Here is a 20,367-nt window from a genome sequence, read left to right on the forward strand (position 1 = left end):
GACCTGTGTGTGAGAGAGACTCATCCACACACTTTGTTGGGGATAGATATCTCTGCTCTACAGTACTTGTGAGAAATCTTCTCTTGTTAGAATTCTCTGAATAAAAACTGAGATGTAATTCCTTAGCAAGGATATCTAAAAAAGGAATCAGATAAAGGAAGGTGGTAAAAAGATTAAGGTATGTCTTCAAATATACGGGGGATTTCTTGAAACTAATATGAGAAGATCAAATACAGTAATATGTAAATCTAAACCTGCAAGTGTCAGCATGGATGTCTTTTCTGTTTAGTTAATCAACCTGTGTACTAGAAATCGCTTTTAATGGGAGGAAGAGAGCAATGGCTAGTAACTACAAAATGTTATTTCAAAGGTCCTATATCTGCTGATATTGATAACTTTTAAAAATTCTGTTATGTTGGAATAGTCTCTCAAGGGAAGTGGTGGTACTATTTAGGGGTGAAGGGCTGTGCCTTCTGCTGCATGTCTGTGCCTTCTCCTGCTCACTTGAGATTTACTCTTGCCTATCAGGGTATGTCACATGGCCAGCATGCTCTAGTTATCAGTTTAGTGTCCTCTGGTAGCTTTTTAATTTAGTAGACCTATTTAAAATTAAGGAACAAAGTTTCGAAATATGGTCACTCTACGTATGGAAAGGGTGTTCATTTATATCTCAATGCTCTTTTGTAATGAGGATGTTGAAATAAAGCATACTCAAAGAATACAGCAATTCACTAAGCCTTTTCTAATGGTGCAGATTGTCAGTGATTACTCAGTTTTCTGGCTCCTGATGCTTTCTCTGTGTTACCAAGGTTCAGGAGAAAATTAGGGTATCTTTTGTGTTTCTGAACAAAGTGCTCTTTTTCTTAACTTCTGAAATTAAACCATTTTGAAATTTTTTTTCATCTCTTCTTATTCACCTTCTTTACGCAGTAGTTTGAATTCCCTTTAGAGAAAAGAACATTTGTAACAGGCTTTCAACTTAAGAGTGTGTGTGAAGCAATCATTAATGGAGGTATTTTGATATGCTTCTTTCTGTGACAGCCTTAAGCTCTAGCCACAAATGGCCTTTCAGATTTTTATTTGAACGCTTGTCTTTAGTGTTCATGTTTTTGATGAATGGATGCTGCCTTTAGAGTTTCTAAATATATGTTGGGTATATGAAAATATATTCAAGGTCTCTTGTTAAGTGGAAAGAAAGAGTAAATTCTGTAAATAAAGCATCAGAGCATTGCTTTCAGAGATGTGTCACACTTGTTGTAGAATCAGAGTTATGAAGCTACAGAATGTCAGACTTTTTTTTTAAAGGTTCATCCTAATGGGCAAGGGGAGAAAAAAAAGGAAAAATAAAGAAAATATTGCTTCAAAGTGTTCCTTGACTGTTTAGTTGGCATGAAAAAATGACTTAATGCTTTGATCCCTTCATTAAAAGAAACATAAAAGGGAGGGGTGGGGAATGTGTGGCTTTGCAGAGCAGTGTTATGCTATCTGTGAGGGCTACTGAAGATCTTTACTGGCTCCAGAAGACTATCATAACAAAATAATCTTCAGTCACTGTAGGGCTACCCGGTTTTACCTATTAATTTTTTTTGGTGGTAGAATATTAGTAAATCAGTAGTAGTAGTTTTATTAGGGAAGCTGGAATGTAGAAAGAACAGCAGTATAAACTGATTGGCAGAGGAGCCCATTTCTTCTGAGTGGCTTTAGAAGCCTGCAGCTGTCAAAGGAGAGGAGTTGGTGCAGGGTGTGCAAAGGCATGGAGCTGTCAGGAGAGAAACACTGCAAAGAGCAGGAACCTGCTTCCTGTTGCTTGGTTCTTGGTGTCTTCAGGGAAATAGGACTTTATACTGTCCCACTAAGGATGGGCAGGATTGCATCAAGAGGTATTTGTCATCAGTTTTGCCTGAAAACAATTTCCAGGATCCTTGTTCTCTGGCCCAGGAAGAGTTATTTCTGTTCTCTGCTGCTGTGATTGTGAGTTGTTTTTGAAGCCAAGCTTTGCAGCTGACCTTTCAAATTTGTAGTGCTATCTTCCGTAGCAGAATACAACATTCCATTTTCCAAGTGATAGAGCATTCAAGGTCTGCTTTTTATATTTGTAGACTTCATTTTTCTAACCTTCCTTTAGTTTTCAGTAAAGACATAGAAAAGGAGGAAAAAGATAGTATTAGCAAATTACTTTAAAGATCCAGAAAATCAGCAGTGCAAAAATTTTAATACTTAATTAACTCTAGTCACAATTGCTTTCTTGTAATCTTTATTGTAATCCTGTAATAAGTTGGATGCACTACTTTTGTACAGGTTGGTTTAATGTATAAACAGCTGCTGTCTGGTATTTGGATCTCATTTGACTCCCTTCAGTGAAAACGCTGACCTAGAAACTGTCATCTCTGGAGCAGTGGGTCTTCTGCTCCACTACCTGCATCTGATAGTAATCAGTGGCAACTGTTTTGGAAAATACATTAGGATTAAAAAAAAAAAAAATCTCTAGTGGGCATATATAGAATAACTCTTGCATTTGGGGAGCACTTCTAGTGTATATGATGATGTGCTAGGAAACAAAAGACTCCAGGGATTTCAGTAGCAAAGTTAGTTTCTCTTGCCAAACAAAGCATTGATTAAAAAAGCAAAACAAAGGCGTTTATAAGAGATACATTTCTTGGATTATAATAAACTGCCTTTTATGAACAACTTAATTTTAAAACTAATTATGTAATTGGTAAAACTGCTAATAAAAAATGGAGTATAAAATCAACAATTCAACACTTCTTAGGTCCTGTTAGTGTGCTTTACAGTGAGTCATATTTGTAATCTAGTAGTTCTGTCATACATGCTCTGGAAACAGCTCACACGCTAACTCAAAGTTACTTGTCTAAAAGGCATAAGACTGAAAAAATGTATTTTTCTGGCTTATGTGAGTGCAGGATACCCAAGACAAACATGTCTGCTAGTGTTGGCTGGTACAGTTTGTGGTTAATGTTATTCAGATATGTTTTGAAGATAGACTGCTATTAATGAAAATGTTTTGGAAATGCACATTGACTTTACAGCCTGTTACTGTTTTTATGTAACACTTAAGGTGGATTGAAGAAGAATTATTACTTGGGTGTGAAATGCTGGCTGCTGTTTTTGCGTGAAAAGAAATTGTAGTCAATTTTCACCAAGTAAGGCATCTGAAGTGTTATATGACATCTAGCAGATGTCTAACTCTATTTCTAGGTGCTTGAACAAAATTTCAGATTCTAGTCTGAGAAAACTAAAAAGCCCTTTAAGCTACCATGAGAATTTTCAATTGTAATTGTAAATTACTGTTTTATTAATTTATTTTCTGTATATCCTGTTAATGTGTTCTAAGACTTGCAATATGTTTTACTTTCAAGCAATGCAACATCACCAGAAACTTACTGTTTACTAAAAAAGTAACAAAGGTGGTTGTTCTTCGTATTATTTGGATACAAACACTCACAAAAGTTATTTTGATTTTACTTTTATTTGCACCTGTGATACCACTATCAAGAGCTCTTGCTCTTTCTATTACCTGTCTAGACTATGTGTACCTGCTTTGAGTGAGGAGTAGGTATTTGTTTTGGTAATGATAGGGATCATACCTTAAATTCAGGCTATTTTGTTCATTGTTATCTCTTTCCAGAAGCCTTCTTTCTGTGAAGCTACTTGTGTTCTTGTTTCTTCAAGAAAAATAATTAAACATTTCTGAATATATCCTATTTTTAAAATTTAGTGAAAACACACTTAAATCTAGATTTCTTTAATCTGCCAGGAGCTTGAGATAAAACATCCAATTTTTTTTTCGTCCCATAGCAGAAAGGGTATGATCAGGTGAGCTTATTTGGCAAGGATGTCTTTTGTCTGCATTTGGTTTGGGAATAAGAATGCTGGAATGAAGGTAGTAGTGTCAAGTATCCTCAATGTAATTTACAAGGTAATGAGTATTTTAAACTGCAGCTGACAAAGATGTAGCTCCTCAGCCTTTGTACTTAATGCTATTTTCTTTTCTCCCATCGAAGCCTTCTCAAAAATATTTTTATACTTGATATTCCCATTGATCACAACAGTTATGTTAAATGAGGACTAAGAGTCAGCTAGGTAACTCATGAGATTCTCTTGTTCTGGTGCTAGGGTGGTTTTTTTCTGTAAATACACATAGAGAGTGCAAAGGGATAGCTGCAGAAATGCTTAAATCATAATTTGAGATGGTGGTTTGGCAGATCCCTTTTCTTTGTTTTCTCTGGTTTAAACTACTTTTTGGGATGTGAGAGGAGGCTCATCAGTGAAATGGAAAATTTCTGGGCCTGTGCATGTGGTAACTCTGACCTTTTTGCTGATGTTGATTGATGTTCTGTACAACACCATCTAGAACTCCCTGCCAAGCACCCTTGGCCATTGTTCCCAAGGAAAATTAAAAAAAAGCATGAGTGTGAGGTTGAAGCAGCAAGCTTGCTAATGTAAGAAAAAATACTGAAGCTACTGCTCACTTGACCATTGAGGTCAAGCTTTGTGACCTCAGTGATACCTGTACTAGAATAAGTATTTGTTTGAAGCTCTTTTGCTGAGAGAATAACAAAATAATCTATGTAATTAGATACATTGGGCATTCTTTGGGGGTCGAAGCCTTCAAGTAAGCTGCTGTCGAGTGTCTGTTGCCATATTATTGAGCCTACACCATTCACTTGTTTAAATTTTCTCCCACCATGTTTGTTAGCCATTCAGACACTGTACTGCCACCTGGCCTGCTTGTTTGTAGTAGTGGTGTATCCATGAGGAATAATATCTGTCTGATAATTTTATACTTAATGCCTGTGAATACATGGGAGGCGACAAAAGCTTAACAGCGAAAAAATTCTGATAGAAATGAGAAAAATCATTAAAATTGCCATGAAAGTGGTAAAAATTAGCCAACCTTGAAGGCTTTAAGTAATGCTATTAATGTATTCAAGATCTATTTTGCAAGGTGAATTACTACAGAGAATTTTTTCTCATATCTCATTTCTATATGGCAGCAGGCACTCAGAATAATTGTGTATATTTTTTTAAGTGTGGCATATGAGGATTGGAACATCCCTTGATTTGTGTCTCAGAATGTACTTAAAACTTACGGTGTTATGATGTGCTGTTGCTAGCACCACATGCCATGATAATGAAACAGCTACTCCCAGAAGAACCTGGTGGACTGAAGAAATAGATGTTTAAAAACTGCATGAATTTGCATGTTTTGAACTATAATTACTTTACATATCAGGCCTTCAAGAAGGAAACGGTTTGTAATTAAAACAATGTTCACAGTAGCAGAAAAGTAGTGATATCTATAATGTTATTTTTTGCAGTTCTGTTATTTTCTCTTATGATAACTTAAAATTATAGCATGCAGATGCATATATAGACAGGCTACAATTTTTTAAAGTAATACATGTATGTGTGAAAGATCTCAAGGCATGTTCCTCGTGTAGCATGGCACTGAGCTGCTGCTGCTGGAGGATACCAAGTACCCCTACATCCCCTCAGAGAGTGTAGCAGGCAGAGATAGTCCTAGCTCTGCAGATCTGTATGTGGACTTCATTTCTGAAGCTGAAGATGCCCCATCTGTCTCCCCAATATTCAGGTTTTGCTGTCATTTGGTAGAATAGCTTGCTAGTTTGTGGGAATGTGTGTTTTTGTTTTTTTACACTTGTCTTGCTTCTGAGGGATGATTTTAACTAAGTAAATACACTGGGCCACATCACCGGGTGCAGATATGTACACTGTAGCTGATCTCATTGTATGCTTCATCTGCCTGCTCGTGAATCCCCCCCTTCAAACTCATTTAGCCACTTTAATGGCTCCAACTAACTTTTTGTCCCCCCATCCATATATTACAACTATGCTGCACATAAAAGCCATCCTTTTTACTGCCTGGTAAGTAGGTTTTTTTATGATAGTACAACATTTGAAGATACAGGATCATGCTTGCCTAGCAGCAATGTTAGCCAGATGGAATGGATTTCCGAATGGCAAGTATAGACTAATCAGTTGTCTCTTGATATTGATTCTAGAACAGAGAAATCTCAGTTGTTTTTTCCAGATGAACAGGATTTGAACAAGTTCAACTAGTCTTGCAAGTGCAGGAATGGCATGAGCTGTTTGCTGCTGAGCTGCTCTTGCCAGATCACCATCAAACCGTGCTCCTAGTGCTTTGCCTAGCTACTACTTCCCCCAGGTCTCCTGCAAAACTGATGCACAGTTGCATGGCTGTAAGTTTTGAGGCTTTCACCAAATGGAAGACTATAGTTATTTGTGTGGTGTGGAAAAGATGTAGTAAAAAATAAGGCAAGATACTTAGCAGATATTTACTTCAATGTTGAAATGCTGAGAGATGCCAGCCTCTTCTTCAGAAGCAGAGTTGATCTGTGCATTACACACAGGTCTGTGATGTCAGGGCTTAGGATAAATCTAGAATTCTCTTATGTGAAAACACTACAAAGAATGCATTTTCTTTCTATTTTTAGCCTTCAGTCTCAAAGGAATTTGAAATAAATCACAAGTAATGTGAGGAAATAAGAAGTTGTCTTTCTAGGCAAGTCCAGGGTGGCTGTACTAATACCTTAGTAATCATCACAGAACAAGAATAATAGTGTGATAGAAAAGCTGAAATAAGTTAACAGGTTTAGGTAACTTCTATAGTATGTTTTTGCTTGGATTGGTACCTGGTAAAGGCAAGTTTTAAAGCAGATCTTTTTAGTCAGTGACTTCAAAGCCTTGCAAATTTTAACTAGAATTTCCTCTTAATACTGTGAAATCCTGCTTAAGCATTAATAAACTTACCCTAACTATCTTTGTATTGATTTGCCACTGTTACTCCTTTTAGCATCTTGGTTTACATATTTACCATTTAACAGGTAAATTATCCTGTTTTCTGTAGTCTCATTCTAGAATAATTCTCTCCTGAAAGAACTCAGCTCTCAGAACTACAAAGTAGTCTGTATTTCCTACTAATAACTAATATACTTTTCTCAATCTGAAGATTTACCAGTCTGTTCCTTAAAGACTGACACATTTGATTCACCTCCTGTGGGCATATATCTATTACTAGTATTACTGTTTCCCAATTTACAATTTAATTAACACAGTCACCAATTTTTTTTAAAGGAGCCTAAGGCTTCAGATAAGAAGAAACACATTCAATATGTTCTGCTAATGCCACCTGCTGATGCTGAGAATACATATCTGGCTGTAGTTTCATTTTATGCAAAGTTTTTGTATGCAGTTGTGTATCCATTCTCACATGCTTTGTTCTACTGTAATTTTAGATCCATAGTAATGAATTAGTTCTGGCTCTTATTCCAATGAGCAGTTATGCCATTTTAGCTGTAGTCCAATTCTTAAAGTGTAATTTTAGTCGTAAAATTAAAAAAACAACAAAAACCCAGCAAAACCCAACTTGTTCTTGCTGTTGTGTGTTAGTTTCATGTATTGTTGCAAGTTTGCTGTTAGATTTTATAAAAAACTGTAGGGAGTTGTTCATTGTATGTTGTAGTTTCATAAAAACTTACTTTGTGTCTGTAAGCATGAAAACTTTCATGTAAACTCTGGGACTTCATGTGACACAATGCAGTCAAACGTTTGTGACCCAGTGTTTCACTTTCTCAGTTGCAGGGAGCTCATGTACAACATCTCCCTGCTGATTAGGGATAATTTTTTTACTGGGATAGTCTTGCAGCCATGCCTGCCAATAGCACTGTAAGATGGGAGTCCACTTTTTTTTTTTCTGTGTATCTGTTTAGGTATGTTTAGCAGTGGTTTGTTTCTGTTTTAAACTCACGTTTGAGTTCCTCTGTTTGCACAGTTGAATGTGATGTAAAGAATCAAATAGTTCTAGAATTACATGAGACTGTAGAGAATGAGAGGAACACTTTGAAAGTTGTAAGTTACTGACAGTCTGCCTTTCCATTACTTTCCAATAAAGGCATAGTTTGGGAAAGGAGTATAATCATAGAGTAGAACATCTTGATCATGAGTGTAAATGCTGAAAGAAGTAAAACCATGGGGGAGGGGTCTCATGGGTGGGAAGGTGAGCTATTCACACCTTTAATTGACACTTAAAGCAGTATCTCCTTGTCCCTGGGAGACTTAGCCCCTTAAAGGATGAGGATTCTGTCTTTCCCATCTGCTTGTCTCAGCCAGGATCATATCCTCCACCTTTGTGGATAAGGATATAGTAGGTGAAAAAAGATCTGCTTCTTGGTTTTGATGGAGCTTTTAAAGTATTTAATTACTATTTATAACTAAGCTTTTCATTGGTCATTCTTAAATGTACTTTGTGGTTCCTCTTGTAGGTCCCCTACCTTTATCTCATTTTGATTCAAACAGCTGCTGTCCAAATACTTCAGAAGTTTCCTGTTTATGTACCTTATTCAAATACTTTTTTTTCTTTTCACTGTGTTTTTACTCTGACTTGGTTGCAAATACACCAGAGTGACAATATTTCCTGTTACTCATGAGAGAAGAACTGATCTCTCTGTTCTTGTGGATGTTGGGGCGGATGTTTTGTCTGCCCTCAGGCTCTGTGCTTCATTCTTTCATGGCAGCACGTTTGTTGTTTGAGCACCCTACCTCCTATTTCCTTCAACTGTGACAAAATTCTGTTCTTGTAGAATGTAACTCTTCTGTCCTTCATTGTTCTTGCTTTAGATTTTTCACTAATTTACAGTAAGAGAAAAATATTTTGACTCCTGACTTATTCTTTTTTTCAGAAATGCCCGTCTTGTGGTTTAAAGTATAAAACTGAGTCAGGGCCCCGGCTGACCAGCACAGTACAAACCCCTTTGTCAAATGCAATAGTACCTCACTGTGTTGGTTTTCCTATATGAGAAGGTAAGTTTATTTAACTGGGAAGTTGAACTTGCTTTGGAGATTTCTATGAGTACTTATTAAGAAAGTGAAAAAATATTGTTGAAAAAATGATTGTTTTATTGGAGCTTTTAAGTGCAGTTTCTTTCTGACAAAAAGAAGGGGTTTCATAATCTCAATATTTTATTTTGAGGAAGAAGACTCAAAGGTGTGGTGCAGAGGAAATGGCATCTGATCTGCATGTAGTCCCTAGTGAATGATCCTTTATTTATGAATGTACTATTAGAATTCCAAGGTAGAGTACGAAGTGCATACCTAACTCTGACAATGTTCAGATACATGCAAAAATGGATAAAGTTCCTTCTAATCCACAAATCAAGGTCCAGCTTGCTGACAGCTTTTGTATGCTATTTTGGAAGTTGCACTCACTAATAAAAGGTTCACCCAACCTTACTTAGCCTGTGAACTTTGAACTGAATAAGAGCCGGAGACTTTTCACTGTCAAGTTTTCATTAAATTTTAAAATACCTATGCGAGTTTGTGGTGTCAGCAAATAAGAGTTCTTTTGGCAGGGTTCAGATTCAGGACTTCGGTATCTGTGTTAGAAGACTGCCACTCCAACTAGCACTGTGATGCTATTTATATATCATAATACCTATTAGTCAGGAGCTAAGGGTTCTGCTCCAGTGGAGGCATATTTACAGTGCGTGCATAATCTTCACAGCTTATCATGATCATTGGCTCAGCAGTTGAAATAGAGTTTCCCTGTGCAGAACAAACAACTCACAACTCACTGCACATCTCTTCCTAACCTCTGGCTGAGCCTTGACAGTCTGGTACAACTGCAGATTCTGCAGCTGTTTTTTCTTTAATGAACTGAAAATGGCATTATATGGGTGTAGGAGGAGTGTTAACCTGTGATTGATGTGTACTTTCACTAGGTAACTCACGGTGTGTGTGTATTAGTGCAGAACAGGTATGTTTCACTGCACACAATAGGTTCATTCTTCTCTAGATAAATATAATGTGAGTAATTGCAGTTCATTATATAAATACTTCTGTGTGAGACTTTTACGGAGTAATAATGGGTTTTACAGAATATTTTTCTCATACATAAGATACTGTTTTTTAAAGCAATGTAACAGTGTTCATCAGGACGAGGGCTTCTAAGCCAGCTAATTAGAACATTTTATTATAACTTAGTCTAACTTGACCTGCCCTAGATTCTGTGGTGGTCCTGCTCTTGCAGGGAGGTTGGACTCTATGATCTCCAGAGGTCCCTTCCAACAGAAGGGACCAACCCCAGACATCTTGTGATTTGATTTGAGAGCAATACTGACTATTCAAACCTAACATCTAACCACCTGCTACTGGGTCCTTTCATCATAGCACCTTTGTAAAAGAATAGGATGCTTTTAAATATTTAGAAATGCTGATTCAGCATTGATGGCAGGCCAGAAGACCAAGTGAAGGGTTATGTGGTGTGATAGACTACATTGTTGTCTTCCATATTTTTTTTTTTAAAGCATCTACATCATTGAGTATGAACAGCAATGGAACTTGAAATAAAAGAAACATATCTCCCTTAAAGGAGAAGAGGGGAAGAGAAAGGAGGGTTGAGAGGGTATTACAGAGCAGAAGCTAAGGTTTAAAGGCATAGTTGTCTGTGGTGGTACCAGAAAAACATCTAAAACATACGAAGTCTCCTAAATCTTAAGCTTTATGGGATTTTTTAGAAATATTTCTAACACTACCTGTGTGTATGTTATTACTGGTACAGAGATACAAATAAATATTTCAGTATAATAATAGAAGTGTATTTCAGTTGGAAAACTATGATCAGGTCTTCTATTTGTGATAGGTCATTACGAAGGAAGTACTAAAGAACTAAAGTCCTTGTTAACCTGAGATATTTTTGTGTGCATGTCTGACAATGCAGTTTTAAATCCCATTTGCTCATATTTAACTGCAGCTTTCTGCCTACATTTTGTATGCTGGCATGCTGAAAAACCCCAGCCAAATGAAAAAACACCTGGCAACACTTATTCCTCACATTTTGTAGGATTTTCATGAAGCTTTCTACTTGTGTGATGATTTAACATGCCCCTTGTTTGTGGGCACTAAAAACTAAATGTGTGAAAGTTTACTTTTCCATTGCTCTTGGATTCTCTCCTTTGTAAATAGTCTTTGCTCCTTAGATTGTCCACTAGCATCAAGATGCACAGTGAAGTCATGTTTGTGAGCTCTGAGAAAAGGAAGGTTGCACTAGTTTGCAAAGACAGATCTTTTCTCTGACAAGGTGAATTCCAGCCAATACTGTAACCTATCTGGAGAACTATAGCAGCCTTCCAGTTTTACAATGTCTCTAAAATATTGGCAGACACAGAATCTAAGCCTTTGTGGCTTTTTGCTACAGCTAAGTTCCTTGCATATTGAACAAAAACCTGTAATGAGGATAACGGTTTCAACTGATTTAGAAAAAGAACTCAAGTCTATAAATGAATGAAAGGAGAAGCCAGATAACACAGCTGCTTTATGTAATGGCTAGCCTGTCTTCAAGCAACTCATCTGTGAAATGATGCAAGCCTTGAGATTATTCCTTTTCCCTGCTGGCAATTTGTATTCTTGAAGAGTCTGTGCACTACTGCATTTCAGTCTCGGGTTGGGGGTTGCATTGTGCTGGGTGTTACGTATTGTGCCAATTGTAGTAAATAAGGTCAGTTAGGACACTAATTTTTCTAAAGAAATCCCCAGTCACTTAATCTACAGTTCTTTAAAATGTAAAACACCACTTGTCTTGGTAGTACAGTTAAGGCAAGATGACTAGGAAGATGACATGTGTTGTCTTCAACTGCTGCAGTTCCCTGGTCTTACATATTTCTTGAAGCAGTAACTGCTGCTCAAAGTGCTGCTGGAAGTGTCTGCTGTTGTAGAGTGCTGCCTTTCCCTGACAACACCACTGTGTTCTCGGATGTTACCCAAGGTAGTATGAAAGAGCTGTTCAACTTTTCTAAAGGATTGCATTGACTGTGTACATCAGTAGGTTGAAAGCTAAGCATATACTAATTATATCCAGAATAATTTAAAACATTATCTTGGAAAACTTTTATAAGCTTTTCTTGTTTTGATTTGGAGAACAAATCTTCAGAGATGTGCAATTCCTCAGCTGTGTGTTATGGCTATTTTGTCTAGGAGCAATTGGTTTAGTTAACCAATAGGTTAAGAAGAGTAGGTCTACTAGATTTATAACAAATGCAATACCATAAATTCCAGTTGTGATTTTATTGATATAAATAACTTGTGTTAGACTAAAGTAAATATCCAGAAGAGGCATTTACTTCTAACTCCTGAATCTCTTGCACTCAGTGCAGTGTGCATGTATGCAGATATAAAGAGAGACATGTATGTGTTTTTCTGTCCTTTCCTAAAACAGATTTAGCTCTTGCAGGGTAGAGGAGAGTTAGTACTAGTGCATAGGGAGCACAGTTTGGATGGAGGAAGCTGTTTGAGAAGTACAATGTCTGTAGGGGGTCTGAGTAGTTTGGAAACTCTTATCTGGAAGTAAGAGAATGGCACCAGCTTGGCAGGGTGTGGTGCAGCATCCTGATAAAACACACTAGCAAGAATGTGCACTTACAAATTATTTCTAATGTTTAACCCTTATATAAACATGGTTGTCCTGTGTTTCATTAATCTCCTCATAGGTTATCTTTACCTTAATCTAGAAAACAATAAACGATCAAATCATTATTGTGATTAGAAGAGTACCTGCAATATAAATGCACAGATCTCTTGGTTAACACATTAAGAGAAAATAAGTGGATGTGAAGAAATGCAGCTTGAGAAATGCAGCTGTCTTTTGTGTCTGACTGCTACCACAAACCTACAAGAAGTGCTATTGAAATCTGGCAGTGATGATTATTAAATTTTGTCCTTAACAACAAAAAGATCTCAGTGTTTCTTTGCTTTGGCAAATAAAAAGATCTGACTTTAGATCTTAAAGCTTGAAACAAAGTAAGGAGTCTCCTAGAACAGCTGCTTGGGAGGAGAAATTAAACAGTGCAAGTAGATGATACCTCAGGTGGAGATTCCCTTGTGAGAAATAAAACCAAAGTGAATTAGTAGTGCATTGATGAGTGGTTCAGTGGTCCTGATCAGTGATGGATAATAATAGGTGCTCTTATGAGCTTTCAGCTTTAACACTGGATTACTAGGCAAGTAGGATGAAATAGTCTTTATAAATAGGAGAGTCATTGTTTAAGGATCGAAGTAGTCTGAAAAATGTGTAGGGACTTCTACGAGAAAATGGGCAGTACCATTCTGTTGCTTGGAAAAGTGGCACTTGGAATACACAAGAAGAAGTGAAAGTGCAAATACAAAACAATGGGTTTACAGGAAACAAAAAAATAGTGGAGGGAACAAATACACTGGGGGAAAACTGGAGCACCTTAGTGTTCAAGGACCAAATTATGTAGCAGGTTGTGTCATGGCCAGGAGAAGCTCTTGGGGTCTGATATGTATCTTAGCTTTCCTGTGAAAAAATGCCAAGATGTCCTCAGCTAATCAAAAAAATACCAGTTTGGGGAAAGTTAAGTTTATCCTCCATTAAAAATGGAGACTATTATTTCTAGTAATGTTTGAGAAGTGGAGGGTTGAAGACTGCACAAACCTTTTCATTGTGCTTGAGTGGTCCTTGATAAACCACACGTATTATTGATTTTAAAATCTTAACTGTGGGTTAAAGGTTGGTGTGCCTGTCCTTTGATCAAATATCATCTTGAATCCATTATTAGTCTACATTTTACTAACAAATTAAAGATTAAGTAAACATTTTCATGACACAAAACCACACACAGAAGTAACCCAAAACATTGGGATAGGACAACACCCAATAATAACAAGCTTGGTTCAATTTTTCTTCCTTTTTTATAATTTCTACGGCCTATCTGATGTTGGTTGCCCGTAAGTAGAATGATAGTGTAAACAGGCATTTTTGGGTTGGCGTTTGTTTTATATTTTAATTATAAGAAAGTTGACTGTATTATGGCCTGAACTTGTTAATCTTATTGTTTAAATGGACTGATCCATTAAAAACTAATGAGCATAGCAGTCTGAGTGTGTCTCTTGCAATGTTAGTGACGCTATGATGGATTAATAGCCTGTAAAATAGAAACGCATACCCTGGCAAATATTTTACCTAATACTTATTAGTCTATTTATGGTTATCAATTTTGCTTTTCCTTTACATCTTTTAAGAATTATCATGCTTTGATGTATTTTTAAAAGGCTAGGAAAAACCCCAATAAATTTGCTATTCTTCAGCAGGTGAAGCCTGAGCTTTCCATGGTATGCAACCTTAAGCTATGTTATTAAAATAGAAGTAGAATTGGACCACTGGACACAAGTCAGGATTTGAAACCACAAAATAAGAGGCTGTCTTGTATTTTTTCTGTGGATAGGGAATATTATCCTGTGTGGTGCCAGAATTATTCATTATGCCCAAGTCCACTTTTTCCACTGACCGATTATATTATAGAAGTTTCCTAATAATAGTTTGCTTCATCTGCTGACAGGCAGAGAGGTTTCAACTACTGTTCCCTAGAACAAATAGCCACTTGAGTTGGTGGAAAAAAAGTATGCTATCTTGAATTTGAGTCTTACCCAAAGTAGCAGTAACTGCTGAAGAGGTGAAACTTGATTTGCATAAAGCAGCAAGTTCTAAATAGGTTTTACCAGGTTGCTATTGTGACCTTAAGAAAAGCAATGAATTGTCCACACTCTTTTTCAAGTTATATAATCCAATGTTAAACTCTGAAAAGTTAAGAAATGCATGTAGTGTTCCTAGTATTACTTTAGAATTACTGACATTTGTTTGCCTTTTGATAATCTTTGGTGGTCTTACTCTGCAGCTGTCATCGGATTTTTAAGACAATCTACTATCCTCACTCTTCAGGACTTTTTCTTATATGATGGTTATTTTTATGCAACATGTTACTGGAATTCATGACCATAATATGCTTTTTAATTTATGCCATTTCTAAAAGCCTTTTGAGATAACTTTGATTTTCAGGATCAGTCAACTTTCATGATAAATAAACAAGACACACTGAAGTCCTAGAGCAGAAATAGATGACAGGTTAGCAACTGCTGCCATAGAATTATGCAAAATTCATTTTCTGTAACATCTTATAAGCAGCACTGAGTTGGCAGAACTACCAGTTTCTAGATCTGACATTCAAGGCTTTAGAAAAGCCACATTTCCACCTTAAAATTCATACTTGTGATGCAGGAATTATATTGAAGGGTTACAGAATTATAGGCCTCTGAAGTACCTAGTGGCTTTACATAGTTACTTGATGTAGCACCATTCCTTGGATCAAAAGCTATGTTATATTTTCAACATTGCAATAAGGACAGTATTTTGCTGATAATTCAATGTTTAGACTCAAGTTTGCAGGTTGCTTTCATCTGGGTGGTTGAAAACTTAACCTTACAGAGGACAATGGGTCAATAGATGACACTTCATCTATCAATGCCAAAGGAACTCTCTTTAGAAAGAGTCTGCTTGGTACCAGTTGCCCTTTTCCTCCCTCCTCTAATACTCAATTTTTGGTACCCACTGTTTGTGTTACTAATACTTCCAAGATCTGAAGTAACAGAAATGCTTTTCCTAACCTCTGAAGTCCCTGTTTTGGGCTTTGACTAGAGTCCCTTAAAGAGGTTCTAAGGAATTTGCAACATTCACATTCTGAACATTCACAGGCCGTTATAGATATGACTAGAGGTTCCATTCTAATGTATAGACAGAAATATATTGGCACTGAAACATGTTGTCATGTTTGGTCTTCAACTGTATAATCAGAGAAAGAACGCTAGGTTTCTTTGTTTCCATAGTATTCTGTCTGTTATGTTCAAGCTCTCCATTAAAGTTTCTCATTTTTAGGTCTTGTCTTCTATTTTCAAGTATTTTGAATGCATTGAAAGCAGAAATATTTACAACCTAGCACTAGCCTTGCAATAATTTATTTGGTTAGCTTACTTGTTTAGAGAGGAGTTAATTTTCTTGTATGGCACTTGAAAGAAAACCACTGTGGACTTTCTCTTAATAGCTGAAAATTCAAAATGAATGAGACTTATGTAAAATGGCACTAACAGACTAGAGCTACAGTAGACTGCTGAAATTGGATTTGGTTAGCTATAAACATCATTAGCTTAAAGCATTCTAACTTGCCATGCAGTGTGAGCTCTCATAGGCTGAGATGTGATAATGCTTTGCTCTTTTACATTTTAACTCCTTGTGGAGATGCTAAAGCCGGTTGAACACAGGCTTTGTAGAATCTAAATTAATTATGCATTCCTTGGGGGTTTATGGCAAACTGTGAGGTTTATTTGGTGTTGGAGTGTGCTAAAGATAATGTGGTAGTAACCTAAAATGCTGTACTTACAACATATTGTGAGTGTATATTAGTATAATTTAATCTTTAGAGATTGTATATATTCTCATGTGACTGAATATACATAAACATAGGCTGCATGTACCCTTCAGGTTCTCATGAACAGAAAAGCTAGTGTTTGATTTGACCTGAACGGTTTACACAAACAAGATCTTAATGTTACTAAACACAGGGATGGTTTAGCATTTTTGCAGTGATTTTATTTGTGCACATCCCTAGCTCATGGTCATTGTGTGAAATTGTGTTCGTTTAATCCAGTGAGTAATGTTACTGGACCTCAGTCTTTGTTGTAAGTGGGTTGGAATCAGTCAATAAATGGGCATTTCTGTACCAATGAAACACTTAGATTTATACACGTGGGACCATAGTAAAATTTGAAGAGTAGATGTATGTTATGTTAAGCCTCTACAGAATAGGCCTAATGTGCAGCCTCTTGCTCCTTCTCGGATGTACAGCTCACTTGAAACAAGTAAGCCTGTGTTCTCACAGTATGCAAACACTACTTGATGAATCCTTTTACCATTGGGTTGTTTTGAAATAATAAATACTGAATGTTCAGATTTCACCTTTGATCTGACAATCTCAAAGTGCTTTATGAAGCTGAGATTACTTTTGTTTTCCCTTTACTTATTTTGTTTTCATTTTTCATGTATAAGTGTATGTGAAACATGATACTTGCAGAGAGGTAAGGGAAAAGTTGCATACAGTTGTTAAAGGCTGGAAGGTTTTTCAGTGCAGGACATGATACTGAATTATTTATTGCATGAAGTGGTTATATCCCTTCACTTTCTCCTTTTTTCCCTCCCACTGGCTTTATTTAATAGATTGCAAAGTATTTCAGAGAAGGGACAAGGGTGGGAGGAGATATTTTAACCTCTTTAATCTCGCAGAGCACTATGAAGAACATATTTGAGGATTATAATCTCAGTATTTTGATCTGCTGAGAAATATACTACAAAGCAGGTATCAACGCTACATCATCCAGTGTAGCTTGTATTTGTCTATTTTTGTAGTATTTGAATCTTCTAATATATGTAGAATATAGATAAACTGGCATATTTCCTTTTTAAATATTAATTTCCAGTGGAGGTGGCCTGCATCTTCAGCAGGGCTTTTAGCACTTTAGCCTTATGCATTTGTTCCTCTCTGTTTAGAACTCCATTGTAGATAAGCATCTGAAAAAAGATACACAATCAACATTTTTGTTAATTATATAATTTCTTCCTACTCTTCTCCCCTGCACCATATGTTCTTCTTTCTCTATGCCTCTTGATTTTTATTAGAGCTTGATATGTGTCTAATCAGAAGACCTCAAAGTATGCTCTTATGATGCAAATGTGACCCTGTTCCTGCACTCTTTTGTAAGTGTAAATTTATCTACAGGTAGAAAGAGATAAGAAAGGGATTAAATTGTCAGATATATTTATTAGATGCATTTATGTACATGAATTTCCTTTAGTTTGTGTTTTCTTCTTCAGTCTTTGTGTTACATCTCATAGTACTCTTTGTCCTTGACCTGTTTTGTTTTTTTGTTTATTTGGGGTTTTTTGGGTGTTTGTTTGCTTTGCTCTCTTGTTTTTCTCCCAGTCCCTTGGTTATATTCCTGAATGTGGTCCACTGCAAAAGCTTTGAAGATTCATCAATTTTCTTTGACCGTGCCTGTGACTTTCTATTACAACACTTGACAATTCAAGTTTCCAGATTTTATTTCTGCTTTCATGGGGAAAACCGCTTCTTTCATTTTCTGTGAGATACTAAAATGTGCTGTTGTACTTGATCATCAAAGACACAGCAGGAGATTAGATGTCATTTTTATCCTTTAAAAGTGAGGGACTGGGGGGCTGGGTGATCCAACTTAATACACTTGTATGAGGAGCTCTGATTCTGGGACCACTGGCATGTGAGCAACTTCCCTGCACTGACTGTTGAAATGCACTTTGGTTTTAGAATGTAAATTTGCTAAGCATATGAATGTTTTCCTTCTCTGATCACTTATCTGATACATACATTTTTCTAGTGGGACCAGTACTTAAAGATTCATTCAGATTTGGCAGTTGTTTATAACGGCATAAGGACGTGATACAAAATGCCATGTTACTTCCAAAACATAAATTCATTACTGCGCTGCTTTGAAACTTAGTTTTCTTTTTCTGATTTTTCCTCTACATCATAAGGCTGTATCAAATAATGAAGCACACTGCTATATCCCCAGTACAAAGGACTTGAACCTTTCAGCAGATCTTGCCACTTTTTTCCTGTTTATTTTCCTTGGTCATTATTGAAATGCACTTAGGGGAAGTTTCTGCATCTTCCTCATGAGGACAACAAGAGGGAACTGGTAATATTAGTTTTGAATCTGATGTCTTCACTGCAGTGATCTACATACCAGGAGTAGTTAGTAGTAGTCAGGCCAGGATACAATAGCAGTTTGCTTCTTGACAGAAAATGTTGTCATTTTGAGTGGTTTATATGTGTAGTTTGTGTGTGTTAAATCACCATTACAACACAGGTTTGCTTTCTGCTCACTGAATTACCGAGAGGAACTAAATAGAACGTATTAGGTTGGAAGGGACCCATAAAGATCTAGTCCAACCCTGCAGTAAGCAGGGACATCTCCAGCTAGACCAGATTGCTCAGAGGCCCGTCAAGCCTTACGTTGAATGTATCCAGGGATGGGGCCTCCACTGCCTCTCTAGGCAGCCAGTTCCAGTGATCCACCATCCTCATATTAAAGAACTTTTTTCTAATGTCTAACCTAAATCTACCCTGTTCTAGCTTAAAACCATTACCCCTTGTCCTATCATCAGATGCCCTTGTGAACAGGTAACTGCATGAACATGACCAGTGTGCATTAATGAAAGATGCTGAAAGCACTGTACAGTATTATGTATACAGATCTTTGTTAATGTGAAAGGAGGCAGCCATTCTTGTACTATTTAATATAAATTTATTTTACAAGTTAATTTTTTTTAGGCTTGTGAGAGTAAAAAGATTTCTTTATTAAACAAATGTGAGTGTCCAGTTATGTTACAAATGCATAAACTGTAGATCTGATATGGTATTGAATGTGTAATAAATATATAAAGTCAAGGTTTGACAAATTTATGATTTTTTCTTGCTCATTTGTGATGGCTTAAATACATGTTAAATTTCTCAGGCCAGTTGAGCACAGGCACATTGTATGTGCTTTCAAAAAGTTTCTAGGGCTTCCAGTAATTCTTTGAAGAATGAAGCTGTTACTTGTCACCAGTGCACTGTGCTGGCTTGAAGCAATAATGATCAGAGCTAATGTAAAAATGTGCTTTGAGTCCTGCAAATTTACCTTGCCAATTTCCTTCCTGATAAGTATGTAAAAAAACTAAACAGCACAGGTAGTAAGGCTGTCCACCATTTCAGCTTCATCCCCAGTTTTGGAAGCATACTATTTGTTTATATTAGATGTCCAAAAGGACGCATAATCCACTATATATAGTTAATCAGCCATGTGCATTTTTACATTTCTGCCTGTAGGTAGGCTGAACACCTGGTGACATGTCAATGTATTTAAAATACTGTTTAGGGAATCCACAGTAACAGCACAGATAATAGGACTTTCAAAATTATTAATACACAAAATAAGAGCTCCTTTTAACAAAACTTTAAATATTGCCTTTACAAGAAGGTAATAATACGGACAAAAATATCTATTTACTGTTCCTGGTGGGGATGGCCAGTGAGTGTGAAAGTTGCAGTATACCAAGCTACTCTGTTCTATACAGTTTCCCTAAGGTTGTCTTTCTACCTTTAAACTTCTAGCTTCTGAGACAGCAAAGCTTTTATCAGCCAGGTGCTGAATAGAGGTTTTGATATTTAAAGGAAACTGTTCAGTGCTCTTAGAAATGTTAATGGGTAGTGAGTGTGAAAGTTGCAGTATACCAAGCTACTCTGTTCTATACAGTTTCCCTAAGGTTGTCTTTCTACCTTTAAACTTCTAGCTTCTGAGACAGCAAAGCTTTTATCAGCCAGGTGCTGAATAGAGGTTTTGATATTTAAAGGAAACTGTTCAGTGCTCTTAGAAATGTTAATGGGGGGGGCG

Source organism: Chaetura pelagica, unplaced genomic scaffold (assembly GCF_000747805.2).
Source record: "Chaetura pelagica isolate M959 unplaced genomic scaffold, ChaPel_1.0 scaffold630, whole genome shotgun sequence".
In the NCBI taxonomy this organism is placed as follows: Eukaryota; Metazoa; Chordata; class Aves; order Apodiformes; family Apodidae; genus Chaetura; species Chaetura pelagica.